The 15820-nt window shown below is 34.3% G+C and overlaps 1 long non-coding RNA gene across 1 annotated transcript; it reads right to left on the bottom strand.

The window, feature by feature from the left end:
* Window positions 1–9581: 9581 nt before the first annotated feature.
* On the bottom strand, window positions 9582–14689 carry LOC126810993 (uncharacterized). The gene is made up of 7 exons (XR_007675344.1): window positions 14665–14689; window positions 13367–13512; window positions 12916–13018; window positions 12531–12586; window positions 10820–10921; window positions 10417–10530; window positions 9582–9660 (listed from the first exon to the last, which is right to left on the bottom strand). It is a non-coding gene; the product is annotated as an uncharacterized LOC126810993 (long non-coding RNA).
* Between the last annotated feature and the right edge of the window lie 1131 nt (window positions 14690–15820).

The following is a 15820-nucleotide window of genomic DNA, read 5'->3' as shown; positions in this document are numbered from 1 at the left end:
AAATCGGATCAAATTTGTGACCCCTAGAGGGTCCAATACCTTGATGTGACAGCCATTTTGGCTGGTAGTTTCAGTCCGATTTTCACGAAATTTGAACTCAACTCTTATTATCGTGTAATGGTGATAGATAGATTTAAACGTTCTGTTAAACTGGATGAAAATTATGAACACTAGTGGGCCCACAAACTAAAAACGTGATTTTTTGTACAATCAGGGGCTCTAATCCAGGAAGTTACAGTCCGATATTCGTGAATATCAAAAGGAACCGAGAGCTTTGGGTTATAAACATACATTTCAGGTTTCATTAAAATCAGTTAAAAATTGTGACCTCCAGAGTGTCCACGGACAGAAGTGATGACAATATATACATCCGCATTAAAATGTGATATACCATGATTAAAAGAATACAATATCAATAAACCATCGTTTTATCCAACGTTTCGATAGTAAAAATACTAACTTCTTCAGGGATGAAGAACTAAATACAAGTTAGTATTTTTACTAACGAAACGTTGGATAAAACGATGGTTTTTTGATATTGTATTCTATTAATAAACCATCGTTTTATCCAACGTTTCGTTAGTAAAAATACTAACTTCTTCAGGGATGAAGAACTAAATACAAGTTAGTATTTTTACTAACGAAACGTTGGATAAAATGATGTTTTTTTGATATTGTATTCTATTAATTATGGTATATCAACTTATCTGAATATCAAATGCAACATTTTGACTTAGACAAAGTTGATCCCATCAAACGGTCTGTAATTGGTTTGTGTTACCTGTTTCTATTGATTGGAATTTCTCACATGAAGATGTGGGCATATAAAAATTGTTTATTATGAAGTTTTTTCTAAAATTTACAAGTTCAACAGTTTATTTTCCTACAGAGAACAAAAAAAACTCTCTCTTATATATAAGCTCATAGAACATATTTTGAAAGTGAAAACACAAATATACATGTCAACACTTACATAATAAATTAAAATGTATTTAGTTTTAATAACAGATCACAAATCATTTGGAGAGCTCAATATTTTATAATGTCAAGTATAGAAAGATTATATTGCTTTGGATATGAACTTTTAAAGTTTTATCACAGATCTTGTTGCTATGTTCTTTATTTTAAAAAATAAACAATATTCAATTTGTTTTCCTTGTTCCCTTAGCAGAATAAATCTAAATAAACACATATTAAAATGTATGTCAAAATGATATTCAAAGTAAACATCTACTGTGAGAACTGAAACCTCAAATAATTTGCATATAATACTGAATAAATCAGATCTTTTATCAGTTTTAGGATCTACAAGATTGATCAAGGGATTATGAAATTTGCTATCAGTGCAAGAGTCAACAGGGATTATAATAATAATTATGTATTAATACATTATGTACACTTGCTTGGTTTAGACCAGTTAACAGTATTTTACAATGTTTTGTCATTCAATTCTAAGAGTAGATATAAAAGATATTTTCTGATGCAATATTTGCTTTTGATAGGATTCATTCTAACTTTTATAATACTATGCAAAACAATAGCATCATATACATATAATTAATATCCTATAGAATATATTTACAGCGTTGACAATCAGTGGGTTGCTTTCTATCCCTTATATGACCAGTAAAGGTACATCATACATCAAATCATACTAATAATTTGCTTGTTTTCCGTAGCCTTTTTTGATAGTAAACTAGTGAACCTGGAGAAAACCCATAATGGCGACCCTACTCCTTGTCCTGTACATGAAGATTAGAATCAAAACAATGACATCAATGACAAACCTTATGACCTGCAAAACCCATTGTCAGCAAATTTATGAAACAAATTTTATAGATAGATGGGTTTACTACAGATGCAGTGTGTGAATCTAAATTTTAATAGTATCCATTGCTTATGACTAACCCAATAAAAAACTGACCTTTTGAGTCAAGTGATTAGAACAAGTTGGATAGACAAATGTTTTTTGGAACAATATGGCTGCATTTGTCTATTTTTTAGCTACCAGTATGCAGTATGTGAACTTGCTGGGCTGCCAGGGAAAATATGCCTAGTAGTTCAGAAATCAGACAAAAGTAGAGGTCCACCTTTTGGAATTGAGCAATGCACACTTAAAGATACATTATGGGAGATTCGGTAACGAGTTGGCAGTTCTCACTATAATAGTTAAAAACTAGATAATGTAAAGGCAATTTGCTGAAAATTTCATTCAAATTGATCCACTATGAACCGAGAACTAAGCGACTGATAAACAGCATAGTCTCGATTATCCATTTAATCGTTTAATCGAGAAGGAAAGTTATGCAGTAAATCGGCTTACAATCCACTAAAGATCGCAGGCTAGCGCTGCCATCTAGAGTTGATTATGGCCTGGATAGGTTAATTAATGTCTAATTAATAATTTAGATAACATTTCAGGCCTAAAGAAAGACCTGAAATAGGCAGATTTATTCTTGCATAATGTATGTTTAAGCATAAAAAAGCAATTTATCACATGTTAGTCTTAAGTTGCAATTGACTGATGTATTGTGTTGATGAGACTTTAAACCCTGTTACATTCCCTTACTCCCACCCAGATATATTTTATTGAATAAAACTGGCAAACATGTGAAATACTGTTAGAAACTCTTACATTTTTGAAGCTGTATGATATTTTTCAGAGAAATTAAAACCTTCACTTGCCATGTGAGTCTGATAAACAGTCCAAAATTTCCAGACTTTATAAATTATATGTCTATATACTTGCCAAATTTATATAGAGGTAATTTACTGTTGCAATTTTCAAGTCACATGAACAATAGGGTGTATGACTTTTCACTTTTTTTTGAATTTCTAAGTTTTCTACCCGTCACCGAAGTCCACTCGGGGTCAAACTTTCCCCGTAATATTTTCAGAATTTTCTTGCCAAAAATGGCTGCCGGCTGCCATTATTTCCAAAATTGCGACTATTTTCTGGATTTTTGGACGTTTTGAGCTTGACAGATCACTTAAAAAGGTCAGGTATGGGTTGTAATGTATCTATTTTATGCTTTTCAGGTATGTAGAGTCCATTCCCACTATCTTAAATGAGATAGTCAGAATCCAAGATGGTGGAAATCCAAGATGGCGCCCAAATCTTCTATTTTCATGACATAGAAAAGCATTTTTCAAAGACTGTCATTCTGAACATCATTTTGGCCCTGATAATAAATTTTGCACTCATAAAATTCATTATCAGGGCCAAAATGATGTTCAGAAAGACACTGATCTACCTTTGGTTGAAAATGGCGGAAGGTAATGACTGAAGGTGAAGTTCCGATGGAGTATATTCACCACACTATTAATCTGGCAGAACTATGCCTGAACCTGGAAATTGTTTACAAAGATTTTTTATGTTTGATTTTAGTAGCCTAAGGTGTCCTCTTTCAGAATGTGCCTGGTGAACCTCGGTAAACCTTGAGCGTTTTGAGAAATTCAAGATGGCATCCAAGACGGCCGGCATTTCTCTAAATACACTAAAATCGTTCATTATGTTGTAGGGTGATTAGATGATAGTAAAATCCAAAATGCCAGATAATATGGCCCTTTAACTCGTTAGCAGCGGTTGTGGGCGATTATTTCACCAAACCAAATGATATCTAGAGACAAACTATATTTCTGGACATAGGAGCATATGAGTGATATGCTAACACCACATACATGCCTATCACGAGCTCCAGGGCCGCATGACAGACTCTGGAGTATGTTGGCCGGTTGTAATGTTCTCAATTTAGTAACCTTCGCCCAGCAAAACAGTTCCGGATCAAGTTCCCTGCAAATGCATCATTCGTTGAGCAAGACTACATAGTTTGGGTGGGGGGATGCTAACCATACATTTCAGTTTTGGATGTCCAATTGTGCATACCCTCCAGCGTGTTTCAGACATTGATTTGCTAGAACTTTGTCCATAACCAGCTGACATGTACAGTGGCCTGTACAAGCACAGATTCTATTAGAGCGTCTAGAGAGAGAATACAATCAAGCTCTCACCACTTTCAAAGCTGTTCCTTTCCCACGACGTAACAGCAGGTAACCGTGTCACATCCAGTAAGAGCATAAGCTGGCAGGATTTCAATGGTACAGGACATATATTTCTCGGAAGTTGAACCAATGTCAACGGTTGTTCTTTCCTCGATTGGTGATTCCATTGTAAGAAGCTTGTTATAGACAGAGCTAATTGCAAATGGCTGCCTGAAACACGTTGGAGGGTATAGGCATCCAAAACGGGAAATCTGTCGTCATCATCCCCACCTTAACCATGTAGTCTTGCTCCAAAGAATGATGCATGTGCAGGGAACGTAAAAACATGTCATCACCAAGCTATTGTGTGGCATTGACTGGAAGATCGTAATCCGCAGGTTCATCAGATGTGGATGCAAGAGTGACATGTAGTATGCGTGCTTGTAGCTACACTAGGGATGGCTTAGATTATACAGGTTGCAGCCAGAAACATAACTAGACGATTAAACTGAATATTACCTAGTTATTTTCGTATTTTACGGGTAGAATTTGTTGGGTTTTTTTAAATATTCAAAACACAGCCTGTGACCCCCTTTCCAGGGCCGACCCATGTGGCCCTGGTGCTCCTGATAGGCATGTATGTAGTGTTATTGTATCACTCATATGCTGCTAAATAAAGAAATATATAATTTGTCTCTAGATATAGTTTGGTTTGGTGAAATAATCGCCCCCAACCGCCGCTAACAAGTTAAAGGGTCATATTGTCTGGCATTTTGGATTTTACTATCATCTAATCACCCCACAACATAATGAACGATCTCAAGTGTATTTAGTGAAATGCCGGCCGTTTTGGATGCCATCTTGAATTTCTCAGAACGCTCAAGGGTTACCGAGGTTCACCCGGCACATTCTAAAAGAGGACACCTTAGGCTACTAAAGTCAATCATAAAAAAAACCTTTGTAAACAATTTCCAGGTTCAGTCATAGTTCTGCCATATCAATAGTGTGGTGAATATACTCCATCGGAACTTCACCTTCAGTCATTACCTTCCGCCATTTTCAACCAAAGGTAGATCAGTGTCATTCTGAACATCATTTTGGCCCTGATAATGAATTTTATGAGTGCAAAATTTATTATCAGGGCCAAAATGATGTTCAGAATGACATAATCTTTGAAAAATGCTTTTCCATGTCACGAAAATAGAAGATTTGGGGCGCCATCTTGGATTTCCACCATCTTGGATTCTGACTATCTCATTCAAGATACTGGGAATGGACTCTACATACCTGAAAAGCATAAAATAGACACATTCCAAGCCATACTTGGCCTTTCTAAGTGATCTGTCAAGCTCAAAACGTCTGAAAATCCAGAAAATAGTCGCAATTTTAGAAAAAATGGCCGCTGGCAGCCATTTTTGGCAAGAAAATTCTGAAAATATTACGGTGTAAGTTTGACCCCGAGTGGACTTCGGTGACAGGTAGAAACCTTAGAAATTCCAAAAAAAGTGAAAAGTGAAACACCCTAATGTACAACTAAATCCTAAAATTTGGTTACTTAAACATACATTATGCAAGAGCTAAATCTACCTATTGCAGGTCCTTCTTTAGGCCTGAAATGTTATCTAAATTATTAATTAGACATTAATTAACTTATCCAGACCATAATCAACCCTTGACGTCATCGATAGCCTGCGATGTTATTGGATTAGGTTCCGATTTGCTGTTCGACTTCCATTCATGATTTAATCATGAAATGGATAATCAAGACTATGTTTTTTATCGTACCAACTTAATTAACGATGATCAAGGCTAGGCTGAAAATTCAATTGCTAAAATCTCGGTTCAGAGTGGATCAATTTGACTGAAATTTTCAGCAAATTCCCTTTACATTATCTAGTTTTTAACTATTATAGTTAGAACTGCCAATGTATCTTTAACCCTGTTACGCATGAACAGCAAAATATTGGACATTTTTTTGACTGATATTTCTTTTAAATATTCAACTTTCACAATGTTGTAGTTAATAGTAGAGGTGGGACTTTGTCGATACGTATTGCGACACATTGCGTAAAATATAAATAAATATGAACACAACTTATTTTTGCTTAGAAAGATGAGAGTATTCACATGCTTAGGTTTCAACACAGTTGTGGAAAACACGCCTGGAAACAAGCTGCCAGTTCACAAACTTTTAGCAGTCTGCCACTAATACATGATTGGAATCTTGTTTTTTAACTGTAAGCCTTTCGGTTAATGCTGTTTAATATCATTGAATATGTTGATTAATACATTAAAAATTAATAGTAATATCAAATAAAAAGATAGGTTGCCTGTCAACAAAACATATGCCCACAGCAGCTAAATCGTCCGAGCGGTCGACAAGAGTTGTCGTATATTTATTCTTTTGTAGGTAATTAGGGGGCATTTAATGGACAATTTCATACAGACGACATTATAATATTCGTCGTTGTTGAAATTCGACAGGCTTTTTCGTTTTACTAATTCAAATAATGCATATCAATTTCATACAGATCGGATGATAACTTTTGTCGTTCGAACGTTCACAAGGTTCAACAAAGTAAAACAAAGGCCATAACTCACGGCGTAATTAACGGAAATTGCTGAAATTCAATAGGCTTCTTCGTTTCACTAATTTAAATGATGCATATCAATTTCAAACAGATCAGATGATAACTGTTGTCATGAGAGCATTCACAAGATTCAACAAAGTGAAACAAGGGTCATAACTCTAGATGTAATTAACGGAAATTGCTGAAATTCAATAGGCTTCTTTGTTTTACTAATTTAAATGATGCATATAAATTTCATACAGATCGGATAATAACTTTTGTCATTAGAGAATTCACAAGGTACAACAAAGTGAAACAAGGGCCATAACTCACGGCGTAATTAACGGAAATTTCTGAAATTCAATAGGCTTCGTCGTTTCACTAATTTAAATGATGCATATCAATTTCAAATAGATTGGATGATAACTGTTGTCATTAGAGCGTTCACAAGATTCAACAAAGTGAAACAAGGGCCATAACTCAAGATGTAATTAACGGAAATTGCTGAAATTCAATAGGCTTCTTTGTTTTACTAATTTAAATGATGCATATAAATTTCATACAGATCGGTTGATAATTTTTGTCGTTAGAGCGTTCACAAGGTGCAACAAAGTGAAACAAGGGCCATAACTCCAGAAGAAATTAACTAATGCAAACAACATATATCAATTTCAAAACAATCAGATGATAAATGTAGTCTGTAGAGTGTTCACAAGAAATTGTGGACGACGGACGGACAGACTGACGGACGGATGGGGGCGACGGCAATATACAACCACATTTCCATGTGGGCGTATAAAAAGGTAGGCACATCAACTGTAATCTTTTGCAAAGGAATGTCGAAAGTAATTTCGAAACCTACTTTATTCCTGGTAATCAAAATGTAGGACTAGCTTGATTTGCAAACCTTGTTTCTTCAGAGAAGAACACGACTAGAATATATTTTAAATCTTTGGAGTGACAATTTACATCAGTATCATTTTTGGCCAATTATTTTACAAACCCAAACAGTAAACAAGATAAATATTGAATAAATTGATGATATGTGACTTCTTTCAACTTCACGAGGAAAACAAGTACCAGTGGTTGCAGTTAGTGCTGGGTATTGCCACTGCAGTCACGATACGATACGTATTGCGATTCAGGTGCTACAATACAATCAGCTTCACGATTCATAACCAGATCAATATTTACCAAGAAAACAACTGGATAAATGGATACCGTTAATTGATATTTTTAGTCCTGCCGATTTCGAAGAAATAAAACTGTTTTATAACACGATATTGATGTGGATCAAAATAAGGACCAAAACAATTTAAAGATGTTTGAACCCTTGACAAATTTAAATAAGGAAATTGTCTATTGGCCTTCTGCTGCATTCTGGGGTTAACATATAAATACATCCTTTGATGTTAGCATCACATTTCTACCCCGCTGTATTGAAATTATAATATAGTAATAATAATTACCTGATCAGAAGAAGTAAGAGGAGAAACTGTAGCTAAATAGAGTATTAGTTGATGATGTTCTCCGGGCTTAAACTGATGTCCTTGACCTTGACTATATAACCATTCACCCAATAATCTAAATACCGATTAAAAACAATACTATTATTGATTAAATGAGCACATTTTTGGATGACAATATTTGAAAAGGGCAACCCTGTGTTGGTTAAATTTTGAAACCCATAAGTACAAATTACTGGGGTGGACTTTACATCATGTTTGACACATATTTGTGAACTAAAACAATCAACTGTAGCAAGAGGTACCATATTTTTTCCGGCATACATTATTTAAGTTGATGTGGGCCACATAATGCTGAATTGTCAAATTTTACAATAACCCACTGACAAGCTAAACAAGAAGACCCATTGATATTATAGAGTATAGACATACCAATTTACTGCTTAGAGGTCATACCATTAATTTATCAAAAGTAATCATGGCAGTTGTTAAATATAGAACAAAATTTAATAATAGACCAAGTATTTTCTTGTTTCTTTTGAATCAGTATTTATTTACATATGTTCGATAAATAGCAGATGATAAAACAATCTTTCCATTTTGCACATGGCGACAATACAAAATAATATTATAAATCTTACGAACCGTATAGAACAAGTCTGTTGATTAGATATATTCTCAAAACAAAATTTTTCATCCATATAATAAACTGACTTAATCCAAAAATGAAAATTCAGGAAAAGACATTACACTTACTTTTCCTTTTTTGTGATAATGGAACCATCCAAGATACGTAATGACAGACACCAATTGACTATATATGGTCTATAATCATACAACGTGATGCTAGTTAAAGAAATTTACTAATAATGAGAACGTTTCACTGAAACATTTGATACATACAAAAATCAACAAGATAATCTTTGATACAAATTTCAAAGTACAAAACCATGCAACATTAACCTCAGTAATATATGCGCAGCGACGGTTATTAACCATCCAGACCTAGTCAAAAATCATCCAGTCAGCTTGATTTGTTGAATTGTATGCTTAACACTAGATCGGGCCTTGCTGTTAATTGCAAGTCATATATACAGGTAATCTAGTGCATGATGGGAGATTGACATAATGGGCGTCCTCCTCACTGAAGGAATTCCCACCAGGCATCGCTAGTAAAAACTCGGTTCCATGTGACCTTATCGATGGTAAGAGACCCGTATTGGGATTAAATTCAATATTAACGACCAAAACTAATGTTTGTCAACACACCAGTTCGTAATTAATGTACAGGAAAACAATGCTGTAAGGTAAACAATTAGGTCATGTGGGACCGCCTCACCTATAAATTATGTCTCTTTACCTCTAGCGAGGACGCCCATTGACAAGACAGGGAACATACTAACCAGGATTTGTTTTTCTAATGCTCTGTTCTCATCCCCAGAAAAATAGAAAACAAATGATGAAAGTCTAATTTTTGGGGTACAACACTGGTGATGGTTTGTAATTAATAGCACAAGTCAACTTCAAATAAACTGCTTTAAATTTTTTTTCGTTTTAAAAGGATATAATGATGTTAGAATAACACATGGATTTCTGGCTATTGACAGCTGATCTAAATTTTCTAAACAAGACAGGTAAGAAATCTGAAAGGCAGAAATAAAAATATATAACTATAGTATTCAGGAACACATTTTATTTGACTTTCCATTAGCACATTTTAATTAATGTTTCATTAAATTAATGCAATCTACGACAAACGTCTATTGAAATTATTGTGATATATTCTACACTGGGTTAAGGCACACATAAATTCAGTTTAAATTTATAATTTGTTACAAACACCAATAAATCATACAATAATCTCAGTTTCAAAAATATTAAAGCAAGATTTCCTATAAGTATTTCTACAACATGACACTCATGGCTCGATCTCAGTTTGGGCTGAGAAAGTTTCTTTGGGCTGAGAAAGTTTCTTCAGGCTGAGAAAGTTTCTTCAGTTTTTCATCCCATCCGAACGACTAGACAGCCGACAAGGGGGAACCACGCCAGAAAATCTGGATGAATTTTCTCGGCCAATGCAGGGATCGAACAACCAGCCTGCAGGCTAGCGAGCTAGCGTCTTACCCATTTAGCGCCTGGCAAGGAACAGTGTCTGGTCATTAGGATGGGATGAAAAACTGAGGTCCTGTGTACACGTTGGCATGCATGTAAAATAAAAAATCCTTGCAGTTAGAATTTGAAATAACAGTAGGCCAGAGCACTGGTGTCCAGGAAGAATTTTCATCATAGCACACTGCATAGCGTATGTCTTGTCTTCATCAGCCTGGTTCGTGCAGAAAAAGTATGACATTAAACCCCATTTCATTTCATTTTCAATTTGTCACTCAAAAAGTACTTACCTCATTTAAATCTTGAATTTCATTGGATTCTAATGAAAGAACACTAAGTTGTCTAGGTAAAAAACTTGGTACTGTTTTTAAAGAACTGATCGTATTGCCATGCAATAACAGAGTCTGTAATAATTCAAAATGCACACAATTATCATATGCTATAATAATATTTAATCAAATCTACAAAGAAGCAAAGAACATTATTTGGTCTGATTTTATCATTTGATTTGGTGTTAGCAATTAGAAAAGTAACTCACAATGTTCACTGATATGGAAGTATTCTGAAAAGATCGTATGATTTTGTGATACCTTTTCCTAAGGGATATTTTTTGCTAATTCCAATTTCTAAGTGATGTATTTTGCTAATTAAAACTCGTGAACACACAAAAAATAAAGGTGTGCTATTGTTTACCTGTAGATGTGTCAAGGGAGATAAATCTGTTATACAAGCTATACTGTTATCGGACAGATCAACATGATGAAGTTGAGTATTTTTACATAGTGGAGAAAAATTCTGAAACATAATAACAAATAAGTTATAATAAATTCCTACACATTTTCAATGTAAAATCCGAGCACAAGATAGTTCAGGATTGACCTTATTTCAACAGGTCATGTTTACCTTATAGTATATGCAACTCACATATCTTGTTTGTGAGTTGTCTTGGAGATGGTCTGTCAAATTTCAAAGTGCACACACAAGGTTATTTCATACAGCTTATTTTTGCCTCAGCCATATTTCAAACTATTCATGTATTTATTAACTAATTCAGGAGATCGTTCTGAAATTCAATTACAAGGAAACCAGATGCTATGTGTACAAGTGCCAGTGATCATGTAATGGCCAAGTGAAATTCCACTGCAGATTAGTTTGAATAGATACATTTTGCGACCATTATCAATATGTATACCACGCTGATTTCTATAATAAGCCTAAATTACTGGTACTGTTTACAACCCTTTGTATTATGTTTTGATCAAATTTCAGTTAATAGTCCAATTTCCACTTTGCTTACATATTAAAATATCAAAATTGTTAAATATACCAATTAATGATTCATTTCAATATCTCGACGAGAGGGAATGAAATGGATATGAAATAGTTTTCTGGGACCCCTTGACCGAAAGTGTTGATTATTATTGATTGATAAATTCAACAGAAATAACAATGCGGTTCTAATGAAGAACCCTCACATTAGAGCTGGGCGATATTTCGGTTTTTCAATATAAAACTGTTACAGAAATACCGTCTTCAGAAAAATATCCCCCCCCCCCCAAAAAAAAACCAAACATACCACGTATATTTTATTACTTAATGAATAAAAACTCCATGAAGTTTGCAAACGCTGTTAAATGTGAGCGTTGTTTTCGTTAATTGACTTCTCACTCACTTTTCCACCCGACCGATACCGTAAGAATTATCCTTGCTTCTTTTAAATGCATCTTGATGAATTGTTTATATAGATACTTTTGATTTTCCAAAGGAGTCATTTCTGATTAAAATAAATTTTAATAAAGCAGAAATATAAATAATGCCAACTATATAGAAAGTACAGGTAAACTGATTATCATGGCGGTCCGTGATCTGAAAAATCGCTATTTGACTAAACCAATGGATACTTTTTGACATAGTACATATAGTTTAATTTAGTATTCTTGTATTGTAAAATGCATTTTCAAAGATAAACTTGAATGAGAAAACACGAGTTTGCAAGGTTAAATGAATAGCACCTAATCGTACCAGTGGCTATATATATATAAAAAAAACATGCACGGCCAAACACAAATTTTTTATTATGCTTTTTATACTTTTTTTGTGCCTCCTTCATATGTAAATATTCTTAATTTAAATAAAATTATTAATATTTTGGAAATTAAAATTTGTAATTTACAACAACAACATGGACCAACATTTTTTAGCAAGTCTTCATGGCTATGAGATCTATGTTTGAACCAGCTCATTAAATTTTGTTTGTAAGTTGTCAAGTGAATACTCCTAGGGTATTTCCAACTTTTTATGCATTTTTTTTATTCACATTGAATTATTGACATTTTATAAAAATGGTCGTTTTTACAGAACAGAACAGAAGAATGTCTTGTGCAAACCATTTTATCTTACTTACCTTGATACTATTCCCAGATAAATCTAACCAGGATAACTCTGGTAATTCTTCTAAGCCTGCAATAAATATATTTAATGCAATGAATATCTACATATGTTATGCACTTTTGACTTAGCTAAATCAATGGTAGATAATTTACCCGGCTAGAATCCAATCCGATTAAAAAGATGTGCAATGAAAGATTTAACACAATACTTCATACTTGTAGGTGGTGCAGGTGCTAGCTTGTTATTATTGTCATCCTGCAGTTACATATCTAATTGACCACAAGAAACATCAGATGTGTATTTCTAACATTAATCAAATGACAATTCCCACATGTAAACTTACATGACATAATTGCACCATTACAAATAAATAATATAAATTTGTCAATTCTATTTACCTTCAATGTTTACAATACTATTAGTGGCTAAATTCAAAACATTTAAATGTTTCAGCACTGATATACCATTCATACGAACAATGTGATTACATGCTAAAGATACCTACAATAAAAGATTTATAGTTACCACAACAATAAAATTGATGCAATATACATTACTTTGTTGAGTTTCAGTTTGAGCTTATTCTAACAAAGATTTTAACATAATGGTAACTTACACATTTTTAAAATCTGTTTTGAATTCATCATCTCACTCTCAGCTTCAACAGACTAATCATCTTACCAGTAATTTTTAAAAATCACTATATAGGCACTATATTATTAAGTATGTAACTTAATAATAGTTTGAGTCAAGGTCATGTTCTACTTATTTAAAATTCAAATACACGTAATAAAATTAAAGGTTGCACTAAGAATCATAAACGTAAATACATATGCATATGTCATGTACCTGTTTTAGACATGGATGATTATCTAAATTTTCTATTTTTGCTATATCATTCCTATCACATATTAAACCAGTAGGTTGTACATTATTTGGTATTTCAACTATTTTTAATCCTTTTGCTGTAAAATCTAATACCAGACTATTTGAATCTGAAATAAATATATTAAAATATCTACTTCAATAAAACATGCAAACAATAAGCTTATATTTCATTTTTCATAAATAAAAATCTCCACAGCTTGACAGAAGTACATGTAAGCTATACGAAGGGGTGGGACAACAGTCACAAGAGTACTTTGACGGTAGCTGAAACCTGGAACTATATTTTTCTGATGCAGTTGAATATCAAAATAGTACCATTTTCTACTTTCAGGATGTGATATTGAACCCTTTGTGGGACAAGCAGTCACAAACAGACTGTCATCGGAATCAGATTTTTATGGAGTACTTTAGTCTTGGACTGGGTCAGTGGCCCTCCCCTGGGGCTGGAGCTTGGGTAGCACGACATTTCGGTCATGCGTCATTTCAGACTCAACACAGGCAACCTTTCGAACTCAGTTTGATGACGGTTCGGACTTACTTGGCGACTTTTCGGGCTCGGTCTGGCGTCGTTTCGGACATGGCTGAATAATTAAAAGACTTTTGAAAATTTGTGTGATATATTTGTAACAGCTGGGGGGGGGGGGTGGGAGGGAGGGTGGTGGGGGGGGGGGGGAGGCTTCCTCGTGGTGTACTTGAGTAATGAAAGCGGTAAATTTTACCTCAATACCTGCATGTTTTTATAAAATCACTTTTGGCTTATTATAATTTGATTTGACAGTTGTGTTCAACCTTTCCTTTCAACTTATTCCTGAGTCCGAAATGTCAACTACCCGAGTTCAAAATGTCACCTGCCCGAGCCAGAAACGTTGAGGCCATTATTTTTTTAGTTCGAAACGTCGAGGCCATATTTTTTTGAGTCTTGAAAGAAACTAAGTCTAGCCCTAACACACTTTCAAGAACATTTCAATTAATTAAATAAAACGATTCAATGTTGTGTCGTGTAGCGTGTCAATGGACGTTGGCCTAGATCTATTAAGACCAGCCTACTCTTTTTTTTAAAAATTCAAATTTTTGTTGACATTGACGACTGGACTGTTTCGGTGAGTTCTATATTAATGTCTATTCAATCATATTTTTTTTTATTCGACCATTTAACATTTAATTAAACAAAGGTTGATATGGTGCAGTGATAAACTGTAGATAAATGAAGCCTGGATAATATCAAATTTATCTCCCCAAAACAACAAATCGTTGTTTACCTTCTTCGCAGTCCGCCATTTTGTCATTCCCGCGAACAGTTTCGATGAAAATCTTGATAAATATTAGAATTTTTTTTTTATAATTTTAAGGTATATTGTTGATGGATCTGATAAACTTAAAATACAATTGCTGTAAAATGAACTATTATTCTAAACGATTAATTATTTTATTACCGGAAGTACGTTCATTTTTCTGCGGTAATAGAATTGTCTTTTTATCCGGTTTTCAACATGAAGTGAGTTTGTTATGAAATGAATTCCTATCAAATCCCTTTCCATCTCAATCACTTCTTCTCTTTTATAATTTTTTCTCGTGAACCAATAAAGTTTAATATATATTATATCTTTGTAGGATCGAATTGTGCTCCTACAGTGGTCTCAAAATCTACCCTGGCCACGGGAAACGAGTGGTCTTGAAAGATGGAAAGGTAGGTATTGTATTGTACAAAAAGCATTTCTGACATGAGTGTGTTACAGTAGCCTTGATGATAAATTATCATACTCTCTTCATAGAGGGTAAAGCTCTAAAACAGTAAGATAGGCTACAGAACCTTTGACTAAAATTATTGCTCCATTTCAATCAATTTGAATAGTAAAAGTAAGGTTATGAATCTTACCCGTTGTTACTGTGGCGTGATAAATGAATGGAAGTCAAGTCTTGAAGTCAACTCGTCCACCTGCCATTGATGGAGATGCCCTGTCACGAACAGGATAATTGCAGAGAGGTTGTCAAGAACTTGTGACAGAAGAATTTCCACAAATCTATTCTTGGTGTGATCAAACTCAGTTCCCACTTGTCATGGGTAGTACTACTTTAAACTTTTAGTTCAGCCCTGAAGTAAGTCCTGTAAACAGTACACTGACTCGCACTGTAGGCCTATGTTCAGGAACAGAATTGGCACCTTGTCTAAACTTTTTGACTCCCCAGTAAATGTTAATGGTCAACTGTTTGCTTCTAATCCGTGGTGTGTCAGTCCCTGTGAACGCCTGTACAATGTAAAGGAACATTTTATTGTAGTGGGAAAAAAAAGACACTGTTGAAAATATGTCCCCCTTCTGCTGAGTAACTTGAAGTTGAACGCCGGGTAAGGGTGTGACGACTAAGCAAAACTTGAACCGGTTAGTCGGCGGCTAAAAAAACCGAACCGATTCGGTT

Source organism: Patella vulgata, chromosome 2, assembly GCF_932274485.2.
Source record: "Patella vulgata chromosome 2, xgPatVulg1.2, whole genome shotgun sequence".
NCBI lineage: Eukaryota > Metazoa > Mollusca > Gastropoda > Patellidae > Patella > Patella vulgata.
This window is presented reverse-complemented; position numbering and strand designations above follow the sequence as displayed.